Source organism: Hibiscus syriacus, unplaced genomic scaffold, assembly GCF_006381635.1.
Source record: "Hibiscus syriacus cultivar Baekdansim isolate YM2019G1 unplaced genomic scaffold, ASM638163v2 tig00110283_pilon, whole genome shotgun sequence".
Lineage (NCBI taxonomy): Eukaryota > Viridiplantae > Streptophyta > Magnoliopsida > Malvales > Malvaceae > Hibiscus > Hibiscus syriacus.
Genome location: NW_024062661.1, coordinates 190,100 through 218,074, shown reverse-complemented (window position 1 = coordinate 218,074; position 27,975 = coordinate 190,100). Strand labels below are relative to the sequence as shown.

At 33.6% G+C, this 27,975-nt stretch overlaps 1 pseudogene; it reads right to left on the bottom strand.

Moving 5' to 3' along the window:
* Positions 1-57: 57 nt before the first annotated feature.
* On the bottom strand, positions 58-27,964 carry LOC120116066 (annotated as a pseudogene).
* Between the last annotated feature and the right edge of the window lie 11 nt (positions 27,965-27,975).

The window sequence follows — 27,975 nt, the reverse complement described above, 5'->3', positions numbered from 1 at the left end:
CAATAGTTGAAGTAATATATTATAACCAATTAAAAAATATGTCTCTTCATAACAAAATAGAGAAAGGCCCCTCTTAGCAAAACACTGAAACTAAAACCACATAATAATGGCATTCTACTTAAATCAAAAACCCCAAAAGCAAAAGAAGAAAATTGAATCCTGCACAACTTTCCGAGGTTAGTGTTCCTTTTAACCCTAGTATGAATCTATCAATACCTCTAAACGGTACAAATATCAAACTGGACCCCAAAACTCTTGTATTGAATTTGGAACTATGTATTTCTCCTACCTAAATATTCTACACATTACCACTTTGACATACATGCAGCATCTCCGGCAGCAGCAATTGTGATCTCGAGCAGCTTCCTGGTTCACCACAAAAGTAGCACGTTATGGGAAAGATGAATAACAATGGGCGAAATTGTTGTCTGTATACATTCAAGGATATGGCTGTTGAAACCAAAGCACAACCTCCCCCATATCAAATTTAAGAAATTAACTTCCAAGGAAAAATCAGCCACATCTACGAGTCCAACATCTCGTTTGGAGCAATTAGCCCCGGGATTGAAAGCATCCTTTGCCGCTCTTTTTCCCTCTGTGCAGCAGCCTCTTCTGCATAGAGATCTTTATTGTCCTGCAGAAAATACAGCTAAATGATCAGCTCGGTCATCAAAGCAAACCCGATATTTATCAAACAACATTATTTTAAACTCCACTGGGAGTAACATAGATTAATAAGCTTGAAGCTAAAAAGGTTCCGTATGTGATTCTTAAATGTTGAAAATTCTTTTACCTGAGCTGAAAATTCTTTTGATTGCACAAGAAAGTCCCGTATGTGATTCTTAAATGTTGACAAATCATTTCTCGACTCAAATAGTCCATTCACAAATTGAGTGACCTGCAATCCGCATATAACCGATTTTATCAACTCTATGGATAAAAAAATAATTTGATTGGATATGAATCCGTTATTTTACCTCAGCTGCAGTCATGTTGGGAAATGATGTACTAGAAGTTTTATCGTGTACTCACGAACAAATATTCCGTTATTCGGATATGGAACCGTAGCAGCATCCCGCAAGGGCTCAGTCAATAAACCTGAAAATAACTCATTAACTAAGAGTAACTTCGATCCAAAATTAAAGCAATCAAGGCAAAGTATGATACTTAACCAGGCAGAACAGCTGCTGTAAAATTAAAACGTGCAACTTGAAGACAGGTTTGTGAAATGTGTCTGTCAAGACAGCAAAAATTTCTTGCTCAATTGTCAAAATCGGTAGAACTGGTTACAAAATTCAGAAGCCTGCCAAGTTAACAAAACCAAAAACTCAGCATCTTTTTCATATATCAACACAACTATCAAAAATGAAAAATCGCACCACTAGCAGACCTGAAAGTTTTTCAGCATCTCCGATAGTAGATTTAAACCAGTTTCTGCAATATTCCTTTCTGTATGTCGGAATGCCCAAATGATTGAATCCATAATGTGCTTTAGTTGCTGATGAAGATGAGTGGGGAAAAAATTTGTAATAAACAACAATTGCCTTGAAACTCTTTCGAGCATCCAACAAGAAGATTACAGAATTATGTAATCCATTCTTAGCAATAAAATTAAAGCTTAGAAAAGAAACTTAAAGAAATATTTCACGTTTTTAATTAAAGGACAGCTATAATAGATCTGCAAAAATAAGAAATTCATCACTAACCTGACTTGAAAATTGAACAAGTGCAGGGAAACAATGTGCAGCAATGGCACGAAGCAATGAAAAGAATTTAAGGCGATGTTCTGGGTAATCTTCAAAATTTTTGGTTATCATCTGCAGGTCATGAGAACAAGAAAATTATAGCCAATGCAGCATAAGAATAAACCTATGTTAGGTTGACTCTTCATCTTCCCTGAAGTACAGTGTCCAACACTATTCAGACACGGGTATGTATTGGGTTACAATCTTCCATATATGTAGAAAAGTTAGGAAAATTGAGCATACTGATCTCAGACATACGAGTATCCGACACTCAACCCAATTGCAGGAACATAGGACCAAACTGTACCATTTCATCTTTAACTGGCCATCAGCATCAGACTTTCAGCAAGAATATTATAAAATAATGCATTTATGACATGTTAAATATCAGAATACAATTTCGCATACTAATCCAGATTTAGTCAAATCTCAAGTAAAGGAGAAAACAATCTAGAAAATTCCCACCATCAAAAAAATAAAATAACAGAATACAACTTTTGAGGGGCCTTTGTTTTATTAATGACATGTATACAACTAGGGGCGAGTATTCAATCCAGGCGAATCGAGTAAAAAAAATTCGTGTTAATCGAGTTGATGAGTCCAATTTTATCATTCAAACTTTTTTTTGAGTCGAGTTTCTATTCAAATTTAATCACATTTTTATAATATTATGCTATAAATTGGTACAACTTCATCTACTTTCTCTAACCATATAAAATATACATATATATTTCTTCATATTCTTTTTCACCTTGTAATGTTATTTAATAAATCAAATACAATCTAAACTTACAAATATCTTTCGAAGGTATTTTGAGGACAAAGTATTGATGGGAATATAAAGTATTGATGAGAATTTGCAAAAAGAAATGCAATACCAAATTGAATAAAAAGCAAGCGAAGGGACTAAATTGCAAAAAGATTAAATTTGTTGTTAAAAATAGGAATTGAAGTTATGTAAATATTCTATAGTGGTAGATGAGCATATGGTTCAAATTTGGTCAAAACATAGAATTAATATAAAGAAGGAATTGAAGAAATGAGGAAATCATGCAAAGTTGAGGGACTAAATTGAAAAAAATAAAATATTTGTTGTCAAAAAGATGAATTGAAGATGCATAGGTATTCTACAATAGTTTAGGAGCATTTGGATCAAATTTGGTAAAAAATAGACTTAAAATCAAGGAAAAATTTAAGGAATAAGGTAATCAAGGACCAAACAACCATCAAATTATCTAGATAAGTTTTTGATTTTTTGGTTGAGTCGAATTTTTCAAATTCAAACTCAACTTAAACTTGAAATTAAAAAAAAATCAGTTTTTTCGAATCGAATCGAGTTTTGCTCACCCTTATATACATCATTTTATTACTCATTCTTGACATTTCGAAAATGCAAATTCTAAATGTAAAAAGGGTGCTTCGTGTATTCCAAGTTATTTCGGGTTTACAGCTCAATTTGAGGAAATGCAAGCTTTTTGGTGTGAATTTGAATGATGAGGAGGTGAATGAGTGGGCTAATACTATTGGTTGTTCTGTTTGAAGCTTTCCTTCTGAATATCTAGGGCTTCCTTTGGGGGCTTCTAGGAATTCTGCTGCTATCTGGAATCCTGTAATCAGTAATTTTTCCAAAAAATTAACAGGATGGAAGACTGCCTCTCTTTCTTTAGCAGGGAGACTGGTCTTGCTTAAGTCAGTACTATGTTCACTTCCTATTTATTATTTATCTCTTTTTAAGATACCAGCTTCGGTTCATAAAACCCTGAATTCATTTATGTCAAATTTCCTATGGGGTGGGGGTGTTGAAAAAAGTAAGATCCATTGGGTTAGCTGGTCGAATGTATGCAAACCAAGGATGGAGGGGGTTTTGGGTGTGTTGAATCTAAATTTGATGAATAGAGCACTTCTAGAAAAATGGACTTGGAGGTTTGCAAATGAAAGGGGGTCTGTCTGGAGGGATCTTATTTGTTCTAAATAATTTGGACCCTTCTTTGTTATTGTTTGATAGTAAGACTCCAAATAGAGTATCTTGGATTTGGAGATCAGTGGTTAATAACCACTTTAAAGATGACCCTATCGGCTCAAAGTTAAGAAGTTTGTATTCTTTTTTAGTTGGAGATGGTAAATTTATTCGATTCTGGCAGGACACTTGGGCTTTGGATTATCTACTTCTATTAATTTTCCCTAGATTGTTTTCCATTTCGATTAACAAAACAGGCAAATTATTTGAGTTTGGGGAGTATAGCTCTTTCGGCTGGATTTGGGATGTGCAATTTCGCAGGAATTTAAATGACTGGGAGATAGAGCAGTGGACTAATTTGATGACTATCATCTTGGCTTTTGCTTTAAATTTGGATAATTCGGATGGGATGATTTGGAAAGGGTATGGGGATGGGGTGTTCACTGTGAAATCTGCTGTCAATCTATGCTCATCAGGTTCTTTATGTTCGGATAGGCCTATTTCTGGAGTAAGATTGTTTGGAGGGGTCAGCTGCCACCAAAAGTGGAGTCCTTTTTGTGGCAGGTTGTTCTAGGGAGGTTGGCTGTTAAAACAGAACTGGTGAAAAGAAGAATAGAAGGAATTCAGAATTTGTTATGCCCTCTTTGCATGATGCAGGAAGAGTCTCCTTCACATTTGTTTTTCTCGTGTTCGGTGGTGTGGGCTGTTTAGAATAAATTTCTCAACTTCTGGAAGATTCAAACTGTTTTTCATTATAATGCTAAAAGTTTTCTCTTGAATTGGGATGCGTTGAAGACTAATTCTCCGATTTGGTCTCTCATTCCAGGTGTAGTTATTTGGACTACTTGGAAATTGAGGAACTCAATTGTTTTTGAAGGAGGGAAGTTGGATGAGGTTGAATTCTTCTTCTTAGCAAGGTTTAGGCTTGCTTCATGGTTCCTAGCGAAGAATAAAGGGGTGCATATTCTTAAAGACTCTCTCATTTCAGACCCCTCCTTAGGGGACGTTTGTTCCACCCATTCTAATATGATTGTGTCTACTATTCCGTGGCATCCTCCTCCTATGGGTTTTGTGAAAATTAATGTTGATACAGCTACGACTAAGGATTGGAAGAAGAGTGGTTTAGGAGGAGTTTTAAAAGATTCCTCTGGAACTACATTAGGGTCTTTCAAGGAGCCTGCAGGTTGCTTCATGGTTCCTAGCGAAGAATAAAGGGGTGCATATTCTTAAAGACTCTCTCATTTCAGACCCCTCCTTAGGGGACGTTTGTTCCACCCATTCTAATATGATTGTGTCTACTATTCCGTGGCATCCTCCTCCTATGGGTTTTGTGAAAATTAATGTTGATACAGCTACGACTAAGGATTGGAAGAAGAGTGGTTTAGGAGGAGTTTTAAAAGATTCCTCTGGAACTACATTAGGGTCTTTCAAGGAGCCTGTAGGTCCGGGGCCTCCAACATTTATGGAGTTAAAAGCTATTCAAAAGGGGCTAATGTTCTATGCTGATTTTCGAACGAGGATCAAAGACAGGTTGATTATTGAAAGTGACAGCAAGATGGCAGTGGACTGGGTTAAGGGGGCTGAATTATGTCCTCATGTTTATGCTTATTTGGTTACAGAAATTGTTTATTGGCTTAATATGTTCGATGGTGTGGTTAGATGGGTAAGCAGGACAGCCAATTTAGAGGCTGATTCCTTAGCTAAAGAAGGAATTGGTTGATTAAATGTTTATGTTTATGGGTCACAAGGTTGCCTTGTGTTGACCTGTCTGTTTACTTTACTTTTAGGGTTGTATCTTGTATATTATTGTTTTGTTCAATAATATCCTAAGGCACTCTTTTCCTCCTTCGCTGATTAAGGAGCTTATCAACAAGCACCTTCAATCAAGAAGGAGGTTTTTAGTGAGGCCTGAAATTCTTATTAAAAAAAATAGCTCGACCTTAGCCACTTTCTCTATAGCAGCAGGGTCTACTCTTCCTATTCTGGCAGAACTAAAAGCTATTAAGGAGGGAATTGATTTTTTCTATTCATCGGGTTGGTGTAAGAAGGGAAGACTTATTATCGAAAGTGATTCAAAAAGCGCAGTGGATTGGATTAAGAAACAACAACCTGCCCCTACTTCCTTGCGGGATCTGGTACAGGAAATTGGGGCTCTTATTTATGCTTTGGACGCTGTTCTTAGATGGATTCCTAGGAGCTGTAATATGGAGGTTGATAAGTTAGCTAAGCAGGGGATTGGTTGATTGTCTGTAGATTTTTGGTTTGTATGTTTTGTGCTTTCTTGGGCAAAGCACAAGCTTTGAGTCTGTAAGGGTGGTGGTAGTTTTGTAAGAGGTAAACCAATCAGGTATCTAAATTGGTTTACCCTAAGTCAGTGGTGTTGGTTATGGTTGCTTTTGGGTGTCTTCTGTTTTTCTGTTTTTGAAGGGGTGTTTTTCTGGATGTATCTTATGTAATTTCAGGTGTTGAATAAATTTCTAAGGCACTCTTTTCCTCCTTCCACTGATTAAGGAGCTTGGTTATAAGCTCCTATAATCAAGAAGGGGGTTTTTAATGAGGTCTACAATTCTTATCAATATATATATATATATATAAAAGACTCACCTCCATTGTGCATTGGAAAACAGCTTCAAAGATACAAGGAACATCATCTATCATTGCAGCTTTATACCTTCATGAATAAATAACAGGACCAAAATAAGATATGTAAGATATCATGCTATATTGGCAACAAAATAAAAATACTAAAGAGAATTTGCATTACTTAGCAAGAACAAGTATGATAAATACAAGGTCAATGTTGCGATGTTTTAGGCACAAATAGAATGCTGCACTTGACCTTAAATAATTTAAATATCCAACTAAAGCTTAGAAGAGTTCTGACACACCAATGAAAAATGTCAGGAGTACATGGGAATAAAACACCAACATAAAAAAACAAAACTATTTGCACTACCAAGGGAATAAAAAATTATGGCAATTTCAGTGGCTTCCAACATCACTTTTCAGCTGGGCCTAAGAAGAAATATGAAAAGCATACATGGCCGAATACCGATAATAAGCACTTATCAGAAAATTCATCCTAACCCTAATCTCTGAAGGATCAAGTGCTTCAAGTACTCAACAAGTTGTTGATTAATGTTAAATATTACGTTAACAAATATGAAAGACTGTGAAATCATTAACATACTTGTTTATTATTGTAGCAAAAAGTGACAAAACTTCAGATTCTCTAGCATCAGGCAAATTCCTGGCAAAGTCACCAAGAACTGGATCCATCATTGGGGGCACAAATTGTTTCCCAATTTGTGGTTGATCTTCTGCCTTGTCCAAAAATGTCTCTATGAGCTTTCGAGTCTCCCTCTTAACAGATCTGCCTCATAAATACAATAAATAAACAATAATTTTTTTGATGGAACAAAGAAAAAAAGGGAGACTAAAAGTTGGTCTCACCGTAGAAGTTTCACATAGGATGTTTTTGAAGCAAAGGGTCCTCCTTCTGCAATACTACTTGATATAAGCTCACTGTACATCCTGTCCAATTCATTACAACGCCATAAATTGTCCATAATAGCAAGAAGAGAGTTCATTGCATTTCCATTCTCAAACTTGCATTTTGAACAACTAAAACAGGTTTACCTGTATACATTTAGCATGTCCAGAAATATTAAAGAAATCTGGGATAAGAAGAATGTTCCAAGAGACCTAGCCACACTTGTATTTGTCTGCAAGGTGAACAGTCAGTCTAAGTCCCATTAAATCCCGAAAAGCATTGAGTTCTAACCACAGGATGCATACATCACAAATAACAAGTCTGCAAGAAAAGAAAAGCTCTAATCCACCACCAACGAATCCAGTCAATGGATACATGGACATGAATCATCAATTATCATAGCAATTAAGAATCCTCCCCTCCGTATAAATGAAAAACTTTCAAACAATGCAATACAACCCGACAAAAAGTTATGTGTTTATCTTTCAACAGAAGGCAGATACCTACCAACAATATGAAAAATTACCTAGGTGAACTATACTCCAAAAAAATTCAACAGAAAAAATGAAGACTGCATATAAAAGAAGAATACCTGCAGTATGTTTAGCACAGTTCTTATTACATCCTGAACTTTAAGGACATCAACGCTTTGACGTGCCTGCCCGATAATTTCACTCCATTTCTGCATAACCAACACCTTAAGAAACAGACTACCAGCATAACCTCATCACATCTAAATGCAATGATACAGAATCAAGGACACAAGAGCAAATTAAAAAGAAGGATAAACGGTTCCTCTTTATCAATGAGAAACCTGGTTGGGGAGAGCCATCAGTCTTTGCAAGTATTCATCTCTCTTATGGGGATCAGATTCCGCTTGAATCATATGACCAACCTAAAATTAAAAAGGAAGAACAAGATCATCCAGCATCAGCAACAGAATAGACATGCAAGGATCAGAAAAGTTCAGGCATAGAAAAGAGGCATACCGATTCATAAAATGTATGAATCTGATGAGGCTCTAGATCAGCAACCGTTGTTGCAACTTGCAAGAGCGGATAGAAGTTCAGACACAAATGGTTCATTCTCTCCAACCTGAATTAACAAGATGGAGTTTATCAATATAACAAGGTTTTGACACGGGTACACGTATAAGAGGTTATAACCATAGGGGCAAAATGTCAAAGTAGATAATACCTGAACAATCATAAATTTTCGCTTGCATTTCTGAACAATTTTCAAGAATGTGTCACATGCCATATCCTGAAGTACCCGGCATATTATATTAGGACCTTATAGTAAAAAAATGATAGCCAAAATCTAGTATTATCACCATCATCAGTAGAAAATTCATATAATGATATCATCATTAACACAATTAGATAAAAGGCAATGTCTAACTTATTTGTACATTATAACCAATAACAAATGTATACTAGAATGACAAGCACATCAGAAATGTTAAGCATGAGTGTTTTCATCATTGAATTACTTGATCAAACATTAAGATAACTATTATTTATTTTCACAATTAGTTTACCTGAACTCCTGGATGTTTTTCATGCATGAATTCTAACAGCTTATTTATGACAGTTTTCAGGAATTTCCAGTGAGCCCTTAAAAACTTTGGATATTGTCCAACAACATACCTGCAATAAAACCAACAAACATTAAATTAATATTTTTCAAGTATAGCATGCAGAAGACACGCAGTAAATAAGATCCTTCAGGATCCCTACGTCACCAATAACCACATGCCAAGGTGACCAAAAGATAGCCATGCCATCAAAATAAAAGCATGGGTTGTAAGCGAAATGAAGCATGCTTGAAATAGTCTACAAATACTAATGAAATTCTATATCTTACATAATGTTACTAGCAATAACAGCCTTATTGTCTTTCCCTCTAGTGAATTCACACAAATTCAGCAAATCACGAATGACCGCAACCAAAAACCTGTTTTCCTGTCATTAACACCAAACATTTTAACATATATCAGTATAATGGATGCAAGTAAGAGTGGCTAGCAACTCATGCAAGTAAATACATATACGACAAACCACATCATGTACAACAGCTAACAATTCTTGGTGTAAAGGATACCTTTTCTTCCATCATAGAACCAGAAATAGATCCTATTGCCCAGCATAATGTGTTCAAATTGTTCCAAGTCCAATCCTCACCAGTCAATTGCTTGCTCAATTTCTTTAGCATCTGTGTTACATAGATAATGAAACAAACCAAAATTTAATCATATACTTTAAAATTCTTCCATAAACTTCAGAGAAAGAATGATGAATAGAAAATAGTTGATGCTTAAGATGCCTAGAGGGGGGGAAATACAAAGATCCAAGACTGAACTATAGTGGAAACCTTCAGTCTCCCTAGGTTATCAAAATTAGAGAGATTCTTTTTTCTCTGATGCACCATGGGCTGGGCTGCAGCCCCAATAAGTATTAAATTTCCTTGTCCAAAAACAATTCCAGCCAACCAGGTTAACCCATTTTACTATTTTAAAAAGTAATAAAATATTAAAATATATGTTATAATCAAATTTAAATAAAATAATATTTATTATTAACTATTAATTTGAGCCAGGCCAACATGAATTTGAATATGCCTTATCAAAGGCTTGGCACATATGGGCCGGACTACCCCCATGAGAGGTCTATGTTGTTTAGAGAGAGATAAAGGGAAAGAGAGGACCACTTTTCATTGTTATTAGCAAACACATTATACTACCAACCTCGGGAAAATAATGTCAGAAGCAGTACATAACATCATTTACCTTTAAGAAAACAGAAAATTATAAATGTCTCATAGGGGTAGTTATGCGGTGCGAACCTTAAAAAATGGTTAATATACGGCGTGACTGATTAAATAAGTGATCGGTTAAAATTTAGACCGGTTATGTTATATTATTTAACCAGAAATATTATAAAGTACAATAACATACTAGGTAGCGCTTATATAATGTAATAGGTAGCGCTTATATTTACCTATTTTATAAGTAAATCGGTATATTTATACCGATAGCATTGCAAATTTACCTATTACATTATAATATGTTGAAAGTGTCCATACTTTTTATAAAAATGATCGATACTTTTTTTAAAATTATGTAATTTATGTTTCAATTTTTTTAATAGTGTTTCATGGTTTCCACCTACAATATTAATTTAATAATTTCATTTGCACAAAAAATTATTTGATTGTTTTGATATTTTATAAAATATTATTTAGAATTTAAATTTAACAATATTAACCAAAGATAATAATAAATATGTAATATATATGTTTATTGTTTTTAATTTAATAATAATATATATTGTAACGTAAAAAATAAATCATTAGACGCCTATAATTACTAAATTAATATCTTAAAACTCACTCAAAAGATAACCTTAAATTAATATTTTCCACATTAAAAAAAGTATAAACACTTTTATAAAAGGGATAGATACTTTACAATATAACCACAACCTATTACATTATATAAACGATACCTATTACATTATATAAACGCTACCTATTACATCATATTTTTACCTATTATATTGAAAGTGTCCATACTTTTTATAAAAAGGATCGATACTTCTTTTAAAGTTATGTAATTTAGTTTCAATTTTTTTAAGTATGTTTCATGTTTTCCACCTACAATATTAATTTATAATTTCGTTTGCACAAAAATTATTTGATTGTTTGATATTTTATAAATAATATTTAGAATTTGTAATTTAATAATAATATATATCGTAACGTAAAAAAGAAATCATTAGACGCCTATAATTACTAAATTAATATCTTAAAACTCACTCAAAAGATGTATATACCTAAATATGTAGTTATTGTACATACCTAAATAGTTATTGTATATACCTAATTTAATGAAATATACTTGTAGTTATTGTACATACCTAAATATGTACTGCGAATTTAATGTTATACGCACCCTTTAACTACCACTACCAATGCCACATCCTATTGAAAGCAGCACGACTGAAACATGTTCAAAATGAACCTTTGCTTACATCTCCATCAACTCCTGGAGTACTGAACTTGCACAACAAAATTTTTGCCATATATAATACTGATGTAGACAATGTTAAGCCAACCGAGGAATGCCATGAAGTACATAATGTTGATGAATCTGACAGATTGGTTGGTCAGCTATTCTGTTCACGTGATCAAGCTTGATACTTTTACAAGGGATTCGCACGGGATCATGGGTTTAGTGCACGTAAGGGAACAACACGGCTTGACGTGGAAGGGAATGTGAAGACACAAGAATTTTGTTGTTCCAAAGAAGGGTTTTGAGTATCAAAAGTCAATACTGTTGATCGTCAACATGCTCATACGCCAGTCACAAGAACAGGATGTAAGGATAGAGTCGTAGTTACAGCAACAAATACAAACGATCAGTGGGTTATAAGTAAGTCTGATCATAAACATAATCATGCATTGTGCACACCTGCTATAACACCATTTATGCGTTCTAATAGAGCTGTAAGTAAGGCTGATATCGATGAGGCAACAACATTGAAAGAGGTCGGTGTTGGCACGTCACAAGTAATGAACTATTTAACGCAGCAGGCAGGGGGCTATCATAATGTTGGATTTACACATAAAGACCTCTACAATGCACTTCAAAGAGGTAAAGCAAAGGAAATCGTCGATGGGGATGTGAATGCGCTTATTGCCTACTTTGATTATAAGAAACATGATAATCCCAAGTTTTTTATGACATACTCGGTAGACGAATCGGGGGCATTGTATAATCTTATTTGGTCGGATTCTACATCGAGATCGGATTACACATGCTTCGGTGATGTAATTGCGTTTGACACAACGTACAAAGATAATTTGTATGGTCGACCAATTATGCCTATTGTTGGTGTCAATCATCACCATAACACAATTGTGTTTGCCACTGCCATAATCGCTGACGAGACGTCTCAATCTTTCGAGTGGGTGCTACATAATTTTTTAGAAGCCATGATGAATAAATCACCTATTTCCGTTGTAACCGATGGGGATAGGGCAATGCAGAGGGCTATCAAATCTGTTATCCTTTTTGCTAAGCACAGATTATGTTCTTGGCATCTTTCTCGCAATGCACAAGCTAACATTGGTGACCCAAAGTTTACAGCAGCATTCTCAAAATGCATGGCTTCCTGGTGGACAACCAAGGAATTTGATATTCAATGGCGTTCGGTTGTTTCAGAATTCAACGTCCAAAAGCATCCATGGGTGATTGAGAAGGGAAATATACGACACTTATGGGCACAAGCATATCTAACCGGTCATTTCTTTGCCAATATTCGCTCAACACAAAGGTGCGAGTCTATGAATGCTTCACTAGCTATTGCACTGAAACACGAGAAGACATATTTAGATGTTGTTCGTGCAATTGAAGATGGAATTAGTAGAATGCGTATGAACGAGTTGAAAGCGGATTACTTAAGTTCCCATACGAAGCCCTTCCAGATCACAAAACTAGTCGACCTTGAAAGCCATGCCGCTGTGATTTTTACCCGCGAATCTTTTCGTGTGTTCCAAGATGAACTTATACGGGAGACATTGTACCGGATTGAGGCAGAGATTAAGTCCTTATCAGATGAATGTCAACATTATATTTTGTCAAAGTACGCAGGAAAAAAATAGGAAATTTGAAATTAGTTTTGATTCTCGTACGAAAACTCTAATTTGCTCCTGCAAAAAATTCGAGACCGTTGGACTTCCGTGTCGCCATCAACTTCACATTTTGAAGCAATTGGACTACACATATTTGCCCGGGACTTTGATTCAAAGTAGGTGGACTAATGATGCGAAGGCTTCTGCACCCAGCTATGTTGATTTGAATGTGTCTCCAGAAGTGATGCAAATGGCAAGGTTCGCTGCTCTACATTCAACGTCAAGTAGGTTATGCTACATTGCATCAAAGACAGACGAGTCTTTCAAAACCGCAAGAGATGAGATGAAAACACTAATAGAAGAATTAGAAAACTCGTTTGGTTTGAATCATTCAGTCAACCAGAGCATTGTAGTAAACAATGTTCGTGACCCTCAACGAAAACAACTCAAGCGAAAAGAAGTGCCGAAGAACAAGGTCGAGAAGAAAATTAGGCGATGTGGGTACTGCAACGGTGAGGGACATAACAAACTAACATGTCCTCAAGTCAAGCTCAGTTTGAGTACAAGCACACAGCCTACATCAACTGATTTTTTCGAAGACGGAATGGAATGACAACGATCTCCATATATCGTAAGTATCAACATGACTCCTATTGTATGTACATATAAATATTTTGAATGAAGGAAGAAAAACCGCGTTACTTAAAATTACCGACACTTTTTTAAATGGTATATTTATACCGATTATATTACAAAATTATCTATTACATTATAATATGTTGAAAGTGTCCATACTTTTTATAAAAATGATCGATACTTCTTTTAAAGTTATGTAATTTATGTTTCAATTTTTTTTAAGTATGTTTCATGTTTTCCACCTACAATATTAATTTAATAATTTCATTTGCACAAAAAATTATTTGATTGTTTTGATATTTTATAAAATAATATTTAGAATTTTTAATTTAATAATAATATATATCGTAATGTAAAAAATAAATCATTAGACGCTTATAATTACTAAATTAATATCTTAAAACTCACTCAAAAGATAACCTTAAATTAATGTTTTCCACAGTGAAAAAAGTATAAACACTTTTATAAAAAGGATAGATACTTTACAATATAACCACTACCTATTACATTATATAAACGATACCTATTACATTATATAAGCGCTACCTATTACATCATATTTTTACCTATTATATTGAAAGTGTCCATACTTTTTATAAAAAGGATCGATACTTCTTTTAAAGTTATGTAATTTATGTTTCAATTTTTTTTAAGTATGTTTCATGTTTTCCACCTACAATATTAATTTAATAATTTCATTTGCACAAAAAATTATTTGATTGTTTTGATATTTTATAAAATAATATTATAATTTTTATTTAACAATATTAACCAAAGATAATAATAAATATGTAATATATATGTTTATTGTTTTTAATTTAATAATATGTAAGTTATGTAATAGGTAGCGCTTATATTTACCTATTTTATAAGTAAACCGGTATATTTATACCGATTATATTACAAAATTATCTATTATATTTTTCAATCGACACTTTTTTAAATCGACACTTTGTTGTGGATATCATCGAAAACAATGTTATAGTCATGTGTTTCGATACATTTGCAAGCAGATGTAATATACATTAGTATTGATATTTCAACAATCCTCAAATCTATATGTACACATAGAAGCAAATATGGAATAATTAATGAAAATATACACACAATATAATCACACCAAAATATAAATGCACAAGAATGTTCAAATAATGTACCGACAAACAAAATTAATCCGATGAAAAAGGGTTATTTCTAACGAAGTCCGGAACATTAGAGGCCTTCAACAAATTTTCCAAATACTCTCGTATGTTTCCGCCTTTTTCTGAGGACATACATAAATAATTTCAATTATCAAACTAATGAGGTGCAATTTTACTAACAATAAACTAAATTCGCATAAGCATGAATAAATTTGTGTCATACCTAGAGCATTGTCGTTCGAATGGGAAGCAGCGTCAAAGGTATGTGGACATATGTAATTGTATTTCTATATAAACACATAAGTTGTTAAAATAATCAATGTATGAACACCTGTTCAACTGGAAAAACATATTGCATAAATGCAACTTACCGGATTATAAATCATTTTTTCCGCTGAATCATCGACCAAAAGTGTATTTAGCTCGTTAAAATCTGGACACGCGTTCCAAACATCATTGAGATCTTTACAGTAGGTAACAGAATCGTATGTTTTGCATTTTTTTTGATCCTGTTCACAAACAGTCGAACATAATATGTAGGAATCATAGACACGAAAAGTCAGCAAACTGTAATGACATTCATCTTACCCACACGAATAGAAATGCTCGGAAAATACAGGTAGTTTCTCAAGTACACGGTCGACGTTATGTCTGAGATTGTAATCAAGTTTGAATGTTAACATTCAAATGTATATTAACGATTTTGACTACAGTAATTCAATTGCTTCAAACATGTTCTAACCTCATCTTTGAAGACCAAAGGGCAACAACAAAATTATCGACACAAAATTGCATAAATTCAAATAGTCCTCTTCTGAGGACAACATCTACAACATGAAGAAAATGAGATTAAAGTTCTACGCTTATATGTTAAAATAATGGATACAAAAGAATAGAATTAAAACCTCCAGGCAGTCTTGGGATGTAGGCAAGGACACCATTGAGATCAAAAATTAAAAGTTTTCTTGAAGGCGGCGTTGCAGACACGATATACTTGTTTGGATCATCATCATCATCATCATCGTCAGCTTCATCGTCATCATCATCGTCATCTTCATCGTCAACTTCATCTTCATTGACCGCTTGGTTGTCCACATCTGTTAAAAGAAAATAAAATAAAGTTCAGAACGTGTAAATGTTAAGAAACATAGATAATGAATTACCTAACTCGTTTGATATCGTTGACGTAATTCGTTACGCAACATGGAGACTTCATGTTGCAATGATGAAATATCAGATCGCATTCCACTCACAAGGGAATCAATATGCTCCCGAAAATTGACCATGTATTCCATCACGGTCTTAATTGTGACATCCTCTGCAACTGGAGCTTCTTCCATCATTGCGTCTCCACTTGGTTGCTCTTCTTCATGGCCAACGGGGTCCATTTCCTCTCTCTCTTGATTAATCTGACCTCCTTGATACGCTTCCAACCAAGTTTTTCAACAAAATCATATCCCGCTTTTTTAATAAATACCATGTCAATCTTGCGGGTTAATCGAACAGGGGCGTCATGCGAAAAATCAACTTCCTTCTTCTTCAACAGATGGGTGATGACACATCCATATGGTAGTGTAGTTGAAATTGTTGCTCCCTTTGTGACCATATATACAATTGTATTAAATATGAGTTTTGCAATGTTTGGAGCCGTTTTGGATTTATACTTTGCTATCCACCAATAATCGATGTCTCGAAGTGTTGAATGTTTCCCCCCACTAGGCCGGATATACCATGTGAGCATTTTGTGAAACACTCTCGACTCTACATCGAGGTGAATTGGGCTATTTCTAGCAACCCGTTTAATTGTAGACCAATCTACACCATTTTCATCTGAATCCCCTGTATTCGCTACACCTAAACCCTCCGCAATAGTTTCTGGAGATATATATATATCCTTCCCCATGACATGTGTATTAATCCCTATTATATTAGTCTTATTAGGCTCGTGCTGTAAGGAAGCATTGTTGTAGAAGACTCTAACTAAGTTGGGATATATCTTGGTTCTACACCAAGGAATTCAAGCCAACCCCAAGATGTAAATGTGGATTTAAAACTAAATGCATATTTATCATCAAACAAGAAACCCAGGTCAATGACACGTTCGGGACGAATCTTCCTTACTTTAAAACTCGTCTGCCATCTTTGTTTCTCCATATCGGATCTAAAGTTCAGAGTTTCGAAGGACCTGATTTCCTCAGAAGAATCGTTTGTTACAGAAGGAGGTTGTGGTTGAGAAGAACTGGGTTGAGAAGAGCTTTGAGAAAGACCTCGCTTCTGACACTGACGTTTTGGAGCCATTTTTGTTGGATGCTATTACAATGGAACACAAACACATTCAGGAAAAAAACTCCAATATAAAAATCAATCAAACCCATAAAATATCGATAAATTTACCTGAATATCTGATCGTCACTTATGATAACGCTAGAAGAAAGAGGAAGAGTTATTTTCTGCCTGCTTGCCTTTATGTTTATGGTTTCTCGATTAAGAGTACTATATATAGTGAACGGTGGAAAAACACTTGATATTTAAATTAGTATCGACACAAACTAAAAAGTGTCGACACATTATTTAGACATATTCTCTCATAAAACCGGTATACTTATACCGGTTAGATTGAAAAATTACATATTACATTATACTTTGGGTTCGATGTTTTGGGATCGACACTTTTTATATATGGATCGACACCTTATGGTTGCACACTGTTTTCCATTCATTCTGGACCAAAAATATCGACACTGTTTTAAATGGTGTCGACACATTATTTAGACATATTCTCTCATAAAACCAGTATACTTGTACCGGTTAGATTGAAAAATTACATATTACATTATACTTTTGGGTTCGATGTTTTTAGGATCGACACTTTTTATATATGGATTGACACTTTATGGTTGCACCCTGTTTTCCATTCATTCTGGACCAAAAATATCGACACTTTTTAAATGGTGTCGACATTTAGACATATTCTCTCATAAAACCGGTATACTTGTACCGGTTAGATTGAAAAATTACATATTACATTATACTTTTGGGTTCGATGTTTTGGGATCGACACTTTTTATATATGGATCGACACTTTATGGTTGCACCCTGTTTTCCATTCATTCTGAACCAAAATATCGACACTTTTTAAATGGTGTCGACACATTATTTAGACATATTCTCTCATAAAACCGGTATACTTGTACCGGTTAGATTGAAAAATTACATATTACATTATACTTTTGGGTTCGATGTTTTTGGGATCGACACTTTTTATATATGGATCGACACTTTATGGTTGCACCCTGTTTTCCATTCATTCTGGACCAAAAATATCGACACAAACTAAACAAGTGTCGACACATTATTTAGACATATTCTCTCATTAAACTGGTATACTTGTACCGGTTAGATTGAAAAATTACATATTACATTATACTTTTGGGTTCGATGTTTTTGGGATCGCCACTTTTTATATATGGATCGACATTTTATGGTTGCACCCTGTTTTCCATTCATTCTGGACCAAAAATATCGACACAAACTAAACAAGTGTCGACACATTATTTAGACATATTCTCTCATAAAACAGGTATACTTGTACCGGTTAGATTGAAAAATTACATATTACATTATACTTTTGGGTTTCGATGTTTTTGGGATCGACACCTTATGGTTGCACACTGTTTTCCATTCATTCTGGACCAAAAATATCGACACAAACTAAAAAAGTGTCAATACATTATTTAGACATATTCTCTCATAAAACCGGTATACTTGTACCAGTTAGATTGAAAAATTACATATTACATTATACTTTTGGGTTCGATGTTTTTGGGATCGACACTTTTTATATATGAATCGACACTTTATGGTTGCACCCTGTTTTCCATTCATTCTGGACCAAAAATATCGACACAAACTAAACAAGTGTCGACACATTATTTAGACATATTCTCTCATAAAACCGGTATACTTGTACCAGTTAGATTGAAAAATTACATATTACATTATACTTTTGGGTTTCGATTTTTTTGGGATCGACACTTTTTATATATGGTTCGACACTTTATGGTTGCACCCTGTTGGCCATATTGTAAATTTGCCTTTTACTTCAAAGTATCAACATGACCCTTAATGTGTATAAGAAACATGTACAACAACATACTGCTAACTTTTCTCATCTCATTCATAATTATATTCACATACAAAAATATAAATCGTATACAAAATTATAAATCTTATACAAAATTAACCTTACATTTACATCATTGCATCCTTTTGTTATTCTTATGTAATATGGCAGCTTTTGTTATCTCATGTCTTCGTTCATTTTGATTGTGGCTTACGAGATCGTTTAATATTCGCGATCGATCCCAGTCTCCAACAACCTATATTCAAATTGTCAGAACGTTAAGTATTGTCAATTACAGCATTCAATCTACGACTTTTAACAATTTTACCACAAACGAATTTTTCTATCTACTTACAAAATCACCAGTTGCCCCTGTAGAACCGATCGATTCCATCCACATCATCACATACATGCCGCAATCATGTCTGTTACAAAATTTGAAAACCACACATGTCAATTATGATGAATACTGCATAAATTAAGCTTTCTATTTGTGATAACATCTCATACCCATTCAATTGCTTATTCTTCTTATGCTCCACAAATTTGAAATTTTTCAAGGGATACTTTCCTAGAGATCCACAGGATTCAACCCAAATGCATTTCTTATTATAAGAATCTAATATTTTAATCTGCATTAAAATAGAAGAAGTTATGCACCAAAAAAATTATGCATTATAATTTACATAATGTCCTTTCATACATACATACATACCAATCTCTTAGCATCCTTCACTCTCTGTTTAGCTGCTTCAGTTGTAAACATACTATCATATATTGTTGCAACACGATCTACTATATCCAACACCAACAGATACCAATGTGAATTATGGTAGTTTATTGTGATCATGATCTGCAACAAATTTCACACCCAATTTGACAAAATTCAACATTCTATATCCGAAAACATCATTTGCAATTGGTATGGTGTCTTACCTTCTCACAGTCGGTGAATTTCACATAGTTATTCAGTATGGGACCCCAGAAGCTAGCAATACCCTCAACACTTTCTTTGCTGTTGTCATCCAACGCTTGCTGCTGCAATTACGCAACAAACATTATTAATTTACCGTCTATAACACTACTTATCTCCATTTATTAATTTAACTCACCGCTAAGTGGTATGGAAGGTAGCCAATCCTCCGGAGTGACTTTTGAGAATCGTAGCATACTGTCCAGGCGAGCAAATCAATAACCTAACAAAATTAATTACACAATCAGAACATATTCAATAAGTTTTAACATTTTCTACTTTCTACTTACCACACCGTCAACCCATTCCGTAGGCTTCAATGTTGCAACGTCGTATACACTAGCGAATTGATTTCCCATTGATATTATAGAATATCTGTATGAATCATTAGGATTAATATGTTGTCATGAAATATTAAATATAACTCACAAAGCAATATATTTCACTTACTCCGATTCTAACTCGCTATTCCATAAATAATCACAAATTGCAGCTTCGATGTCATCAATTCCGCTTGGAATATCCACTTTTTCAACCTACAATTTTGCATACAAATTTTTGTCACAACAACATAATAAAAATCAAATTAAGTTTTCTTTTATTCAACTTACATTCTGCTTCTTCTTCTGGGGTACAGGACATTCCGAATCCAAATCTGCTGCTATAACACTCTCCGATGTATAAATGACATCGACTTCCTTCCTCCTCATTTCTTCCATCTCTTCTTCTTTCCTCCCTCTTTTCTTCTTCATATTTTTTCAGTTCATCGTATTTTTTTCTACATAGCTCTTCATCTCTTTTATTTCACCCTTCAATTGATCTCCTTCATCCAAGTATTTATCAACCACCCCCTTCACTCCCGTAAGTTCACTCCTCAATTCCACAACCTCCTTCACCACTCCCTCAAATTTTTCACCCGTCACCATCTTAATATCACCCCTTAACACCCCAACTTCTTTCACCCCTCAACACCTCTACTTCTTTCACCACTCCATCTATTTTTCCTTCCACTACCCCCTTATGCCTCTCAAGTGTATCTTCGACTCTCTCAAGTTTCTCTTCGACTCTTGATTGTCTTTGCATGATTTCAAATTGGATTTTTTTGATATCAGCCAATTCAGACATCAAAATGTCGAAGTTACTCTGTTTTCCCTCACCGTCGTCCCACTCACCGTCATCCCCCCAATACAACCATCCCTCCTTTCTTCTCCTCTGCCTCCACCGCCTCCTCTACATCCTTGCCAATAACCTTCAAAATTAAATTACAATATTAAGACATTAATTATATTCTTAATATTATTTAATTACATTTATTACCCTTTCTTGCTTCTTCGTTCTATCCAACTTCAACTTCACCATCACTCTAACCACCTCTTCCTTCCCCCATGCACGGATGCGTGCCACTCCGGTTCTTTCATAAGCCGGCACTGCCTCACAGCCCGACCAAAAATCAAACAGTGCAACCTGCATTTATAATAAAATTTATATTTTTATATAAAAACACAAAAAAATTCTTCAACTCATTTACCTCTAAGATTGCTATGCACCCTTTGAGGTATCTCTGCTGCCCTTTTTAAAGGTGATTATTGATTCAATCAATCTCGAATGGATATATTCAGCCCAATTGAATTCACCCTTCAAGCCTTCATCACAAATGAGCTTCATATGTTCTTTGTTCGTTGACGTATTACCCGTTGGACAAAGAAAGATACCGACAATGTATAATAGAACTCTGGCCTTCAGCTCATCCCCAACGTAAGATCCACTTTTTATTTCCTCTTCAATTTCAGCATATGTCACCTTATGCTTCAAACCATAGTTGGAGGCAAGTGCTTTCTAGTCCTTACTCTTACAGACTTCTACAACACTTTTGCCTTCATTTTCTACCCCCAATACGGCTGCAGCACATGGGATCCCGAGAGGAAATGAAAAATCACCATATTTAGCAATACATTGTCTGACATCAAATTGCGCCATCAAAGATCGACACAATTCCCTCCGAATAGGTCGATCCCTTACTCCTACCAACGATCCAAAACCTATTTCTCCCAGCACATTCAATTGATCCTTCTCCTTAAGGTGTTTAATTAATAAATTCACCCTTTTAATGCTGCATCTTGTCGACACTTCCTACATTTTTTAACAATATATAATGTTATAGTTCTTATATATTTTGTATCAACGTATTTACAAGTTTAATGAATACCTTATTTTCATGTGCTTTCCTCCGTTCTTTGTATTCTTTACTATCATTCCTTGACTGTGTGATGTAAGGTTCCTTTTCAGCATCACTCATTGAATTCCATTTGGACCTCACATCTTTTGTCACCTAATATAAAACATAAACGTTTCTTAATCAATACATTAACACTAAATACTACTCAATGTCAATTTCATTTTACATACCGAACCGCTCTGTGTGCCATCTTCCTTCATCCTTTTGCATTCGGCCATACTATCAACATTTAAAATTTGTAATCAATTTAAAGTTTATCGATACTTTAATCCAATTACCATTTCAACAATAATAACAAAAAGACATTGATACTTACTAGAAGTACATATATACACCCTTTGGTTGCTTTCGAGTCTCGGCCTCAATTTCAAAGTCATCTGCTCCACCAACAATTTTCCAACCCATTGACTCCATTTTTCCTTCATATATCAGTTTACGCAAATCAAATTATTTTGTTATATACACTTTATTCAATATACAAATATAGATAACTACTCTTGTGGTAAAACGGTTTTCTTCAAAAGAATTTGAATGGCCACACCAAAATGTGTCGGCACATTTATACAACATATAATATCATTTTCTACCTATAATATTTAATAAAAGTATCGACATTTATATTTTTCCTTGAATATCACTTTCTACCTGCAATCGGTCACAAATGCTTCTTTACTCCAAAACCCCAAACAACACATAAAAACCCTATCGCAATTACTGTAATAATAAAAAATTAGGGTTTCGACAACATACTTTTCGATTCGACTGCAACAACAAACAAACAAACTTCGCTTTAGAAACGCCTTCTGAAATGCAGCAACAATTACGCTTCGATTTCAAAAACTCGTACGTTCTATCTATTTTCAGAGGATATTTAGCTTATATTTTCATCGGATATGTTATTTATATTTAATCGATACAAATACAAAAGTGTCGATACTTTTATGTCAGGTGTCGATACTTTCGAAAGGATAATTACCTATTTCTTTGAAAGTGTCGATAATTTATTACACGTACTTACGAAAGTATCAACACTTTCAATATATCCGGTATCATTTTACCGGTTTTATCATTTTGATACCGGTTTTATCATATTTTTACCTGTTATATCGTTGTGGATCGATATATTTTTTTAAAGTATCGACACATTATAGGCGCTAAAACTGTTTCTCTTTTAAATTCACAAAGTGTCGATCCTTATATAAAGTATCGACACTATTAATATATCCGGTAACCTTTTACCGGTTTTATCGTTTTGATACCGATTTTATCATATTTTTACCTGGTATATCGTTTTGGATCGATACATTTTTTAAAAGTATCGACACTTTATAGGATTTAAAACTGCTTCTCTTTTAAATTCACGAAGTGTCGATCCTTATATTAAAGTACCGACACTTTAAATGTATCCGGTAGCGCTTTACCGGTTTTATCATTTCTATACCGGTTTTGTCATAATTTTACCTTTTATATCGTTTTGGATCGACACATTTTTAATTTGGATCGACACGAACCGGTAGCACAATTTTTTAATATTTCTTCATGACTTAGACCTACTTTTATAAGTATAAACACTTTTATAAAAATGATATATACTTTTTTTAAAGTTATGTAATTTATGTTTCAATTTTTTTTTAATAGTGTTTCATGTTTTCCACCTACAATATTAATTTAATAATTTCATTTACACAAAAATTATTTGATTGTTTTGATATTTTATAAAATATTATTTAGAATTTAAATTTAACAATATTAACCAAAGATAATAATAAATATATTTTCACAGTGAAATAAGTATAGACACTTTTATAAAAAGGATAGATACTTTACAATATAACAGGTAAAAATATGACAAAACCATATTCATTATGACAAAACCGGTAAAATTTACTTGATATGTTAAAAGTATGGACACTTTTATAAAAAGGATAGATACTTACCGATAACCAAAGTTTACCGGTTACCAAATTTTTTAATAGTTTTTCATATTTTCTACCTAAAACATTATTAGTTGTCAACATAATAGGTACCGCTAAACCGAATTTATTAAATACATTTTAATATATCCGGTACTGTCGTATATTAGCCGTATATTAACCCGCATTTCCTGAGACAATCCCGTCTCATAGCACTATACCTGCTTTTCAGTATCCTCATGATCTAAGTGAGACAAATAAATCAACGTCTCCCTCATAATCTGCAACATATAACTCCATTAACAATAGAAACCAGGAGAAAACTACTACTACTATATATATATATATGAAAAATAACAACCAAAAAAGAAAAACTTCTAAAACATTAGTTGTTGGTATAATAAAGCCTGTCACATAGTGTTTGGAAGATAAAAGAAAAATTACTTTACAGGCATCTTCAGACAAGATAAATACACCAGTTGGATATCTTATTGGGTGAAGCATACAAATAATTTCAAAAAGAAAGCAAATAAAACTTTCTTAAGAAGAAACCAAAATCGTCTTTGAATCCAATTGTCCACAATTATTAGGGGAATAAAAGATTAGGCCCTTGTAAATGGGAATTAGATTTCATGAAAGTTGGTTATATAGATTTATCACCTTATACTGAACAAGAACATCATTATCTTTCAACGTCTCTCGAACAATATTGCCATTTTCATCTTCAACTATCAGAACCTCCTCAGGCTTAGCCATATGGCAGATCATGAGCATTCTTAACTTCGACATTGTAGCAGCATAAAGTTGGCTTCGTTGCAGAAGTTGGGCACCAATGCCATCAACCATGCCAGGAAGCAAACGCACCTGCCAGACTCAATTCATTAACAAGAAATATGTGACCCTTCTGCAGTAATCTAGAACAGGAAAATTCCGTAGTAGTTATATATTCACTAAAAATACAGCCAGCATCTACTTACAACAATAATAATAAATTACCATAGTGTATCTAGAATTATACCAATTTCATATCAATCTCCATAGAAAGTAGAAATCGTGTGTGTGCGTGTGTGTGAGAGAGAGAGAGATCTTATCTAACAAATCATCTGTCTAAACTTGCAAAAGTAAGTGATTGATGAAATTTTTAAGTATAAGCTTAATTGGGTGCAAACAAAGAGATTCAGGGACTAAATTGATTTTCCCCCCAAAAGTTTTAGGGCTTTTGACATCTTTAGCCTTAATTTTTTAACTGTCGAATTCAATTCAAATAGATGTGAAGATGCAGAAACACAGGATTTGGTTCAAGCTATGAATCTTGATCGAACCTTTGAGATAAAAAAACCAGCTGACCAAAAACATTGGCCTGCTAAGTACAACCTGGCAGAATCAAGTATCTAACTCGAAAACAGAAAACCCATCAATTTTCAAAAGATTGAATCAAGTAGAGATGCTTGAACTAAGGTCTATGGGTCTTTGTTATACGAACCCTATTTAACAGGACATCTATGCCAATGAGTATTCTGGTTAGAGGTGGCAAATCAAGATGACCCTAAGCCGGATCCAAAGGGACAAATTGCAAACCATGCAATCTCGAGCTTGGGAACAAGCTCTTTTTTCAAGAGGCAAGTAATGTTAAATTAATTATTAGGTTTAATTACTAGGAAAAGAAAATTTTCTTTCTGGGAAAAAGAATATAATTATTTTAGGAAAGATCAGTTTTATCATTATTAGTAATCAGAATATTACTATCTGGATTTTATTATATTGCACAATTTTAACTTCTTGCTTTCTTAGAAGCCTTTTCTCACTAGGAGACTTAATTTAAATTTCTTGCTTTAGAAGTCTTTCCTTACCAGGAGACTTGTTTCCTTAATCAAGTCTTTTATTCCACGTAACCTCTATATAAGAGGTCTTTTGATATTGAATAAAATTATGTATCTAAAACCTAAAATAGAGATCAGGCGACTCTCTCCCAAAGGAGTCTAAAGGTGGATTCTACCTTTGACGAGAATCATAGCTAGAAAGCGAAAGAAGAAAACAACTTGCCAACGCAGTCCTATTCAAATGAGATCCTATACCTGGGACCGTAACAAATGTAATGCATATAGAACTGATAACACTTGAGCAATAATGGAGATTCAGGGTAATTTTCTGCATTCCAAATAGTTTGCAACAAATCCTTCAAGTAGAATAAATAATCCTGATACCTGCAGTCCCATCATGTTTGCATTTACTGCAGGATTATCCATGTTATGATGTGCATCAAATAGCTCCAAGACAAAGGAGTTCCAATAGTCCAAGCAAACCTATTGAACCAGACGAAAAGCAACATCATACTTTAGAAACCAACTTCAAAAAGGATAAAAAATGGGAAGAGCAGATATGAGAAATAATTACAAATAAAGGAAATTGAATTCCCATATACCTTAAAGACCTCTGAATCATCCACATAAGATATGTTGATATGGTATTCCAGACCCATTAACAGCGCAGAAATATATTTATATACTCAAGAAATATAGAGACATTTTAAAATATTTCCATATATATGTTTCTATATTTTAATATACTTTAGGTACTAAATGTGTAATTTATCAAAAAAAATTACAAATGAATAATTGAAATATTATAATTCTTGATTATGAAATGCTAACGAAGTAAGACAATTTTTTTTTTGTTGTGTCGTGACTCATGAGTTTTTACAATAAACGTTACTTCGATCGTAAGATATTTTTTCTAATAATTATAATAATTTAAATCTTAATTAATTCCAGAAAATCTTCTAACTTGTGAACATGATGAAGTATTTGGTAGCATTATACTCTCATCACTAATCAGATTTCATTCTTGTTCGCTAATGATATGAGGAAACTTATATTCATAAAGCTTGAATATGGTCTTAAACTTGTATATGTTATTAACGTGTGTCATGTAATCAATATGGATAAACATACATGTAACAATGATGTGTAAGCATGGATAATGGAGTTTTTAAAATACCCTACATTCTTACCAACGTTCAAGTAGTTTAACTCGATATAGTTTTTGCACTATACTTTTCAAAGATAGCGCTAATTCGGTAATTCAAAATATTTTATTTGTACATGAAAAATTCTAAACGAACATGACATATGATTTCATAACATATGTGTTTAGGAGATCCTTAAGTTTTGAATTGGCAATATGCATAACAGTCATCAAAGTAACTGCTTATTCTCCAATAGTCTCAAATGACTTGGATAATTGATAATATGTTGCTTTCACAATAAAAGCTATAGGCAAATGGCACATCCCATTCAAAGAAGAATGATCGCCTCAACCAAATTGATGGTCATATGATCATATCAATGGTCCATCAAATGATTGAACCAATTTCTTTATAAGGATGCAAGCAATGTAGTGAACACCACTAATTTAAACTGTGATTATGTTACGTTTATCGTGAACGTGGACATAATAAATTTTAGTACGATCATTATGAGTATCACGGTCCAGCAATAACGGTTATAGACGATATTATTACTGTTATATAGTTGTCGTTATTTTAATAACAGATTGTTATTTAAGTCTATGATCATAACCTTTCTTATTTTTTCTTTCCAAATATTCGAATATATCCTCAAATAGGTAGGAAAACAATTCTTACCCTAATAATTAAATATCAATTAGTTATAGAAATTAATAAATACAATGGTAATTCATATTAAAATAGTAAAAAAAATACATATACAAAGCAAAGTTAGTTGATAATCCTTTTTGTATATTCCCTGATAATTTATTGCAATATGTCAAACATAATAATGATGAAAGATATGTGAAGGTTTTCAAGATCGGTCCAAACGATCAATCGCTGGTGTAATCCTATTTTTTTTTATCACAAATTATGCATATGTTGTCTTTTTAACAATAAATATATATATATGTGTGTGTGTGTTTGTGTAAGTTATTAAGAAAAAAATTAAAGTCAGTATCCTCTTTCTCAACTATGATAAAAATTATCAGAAGAATTTTTCGATTATCGTATTGTGTAATAACTAATAATAATATTTGAATGTATTTATCATACATCCATGTGACATTGATTTGGACAAATGTCTTTCATTATCACAAAGCATTACTATACCAA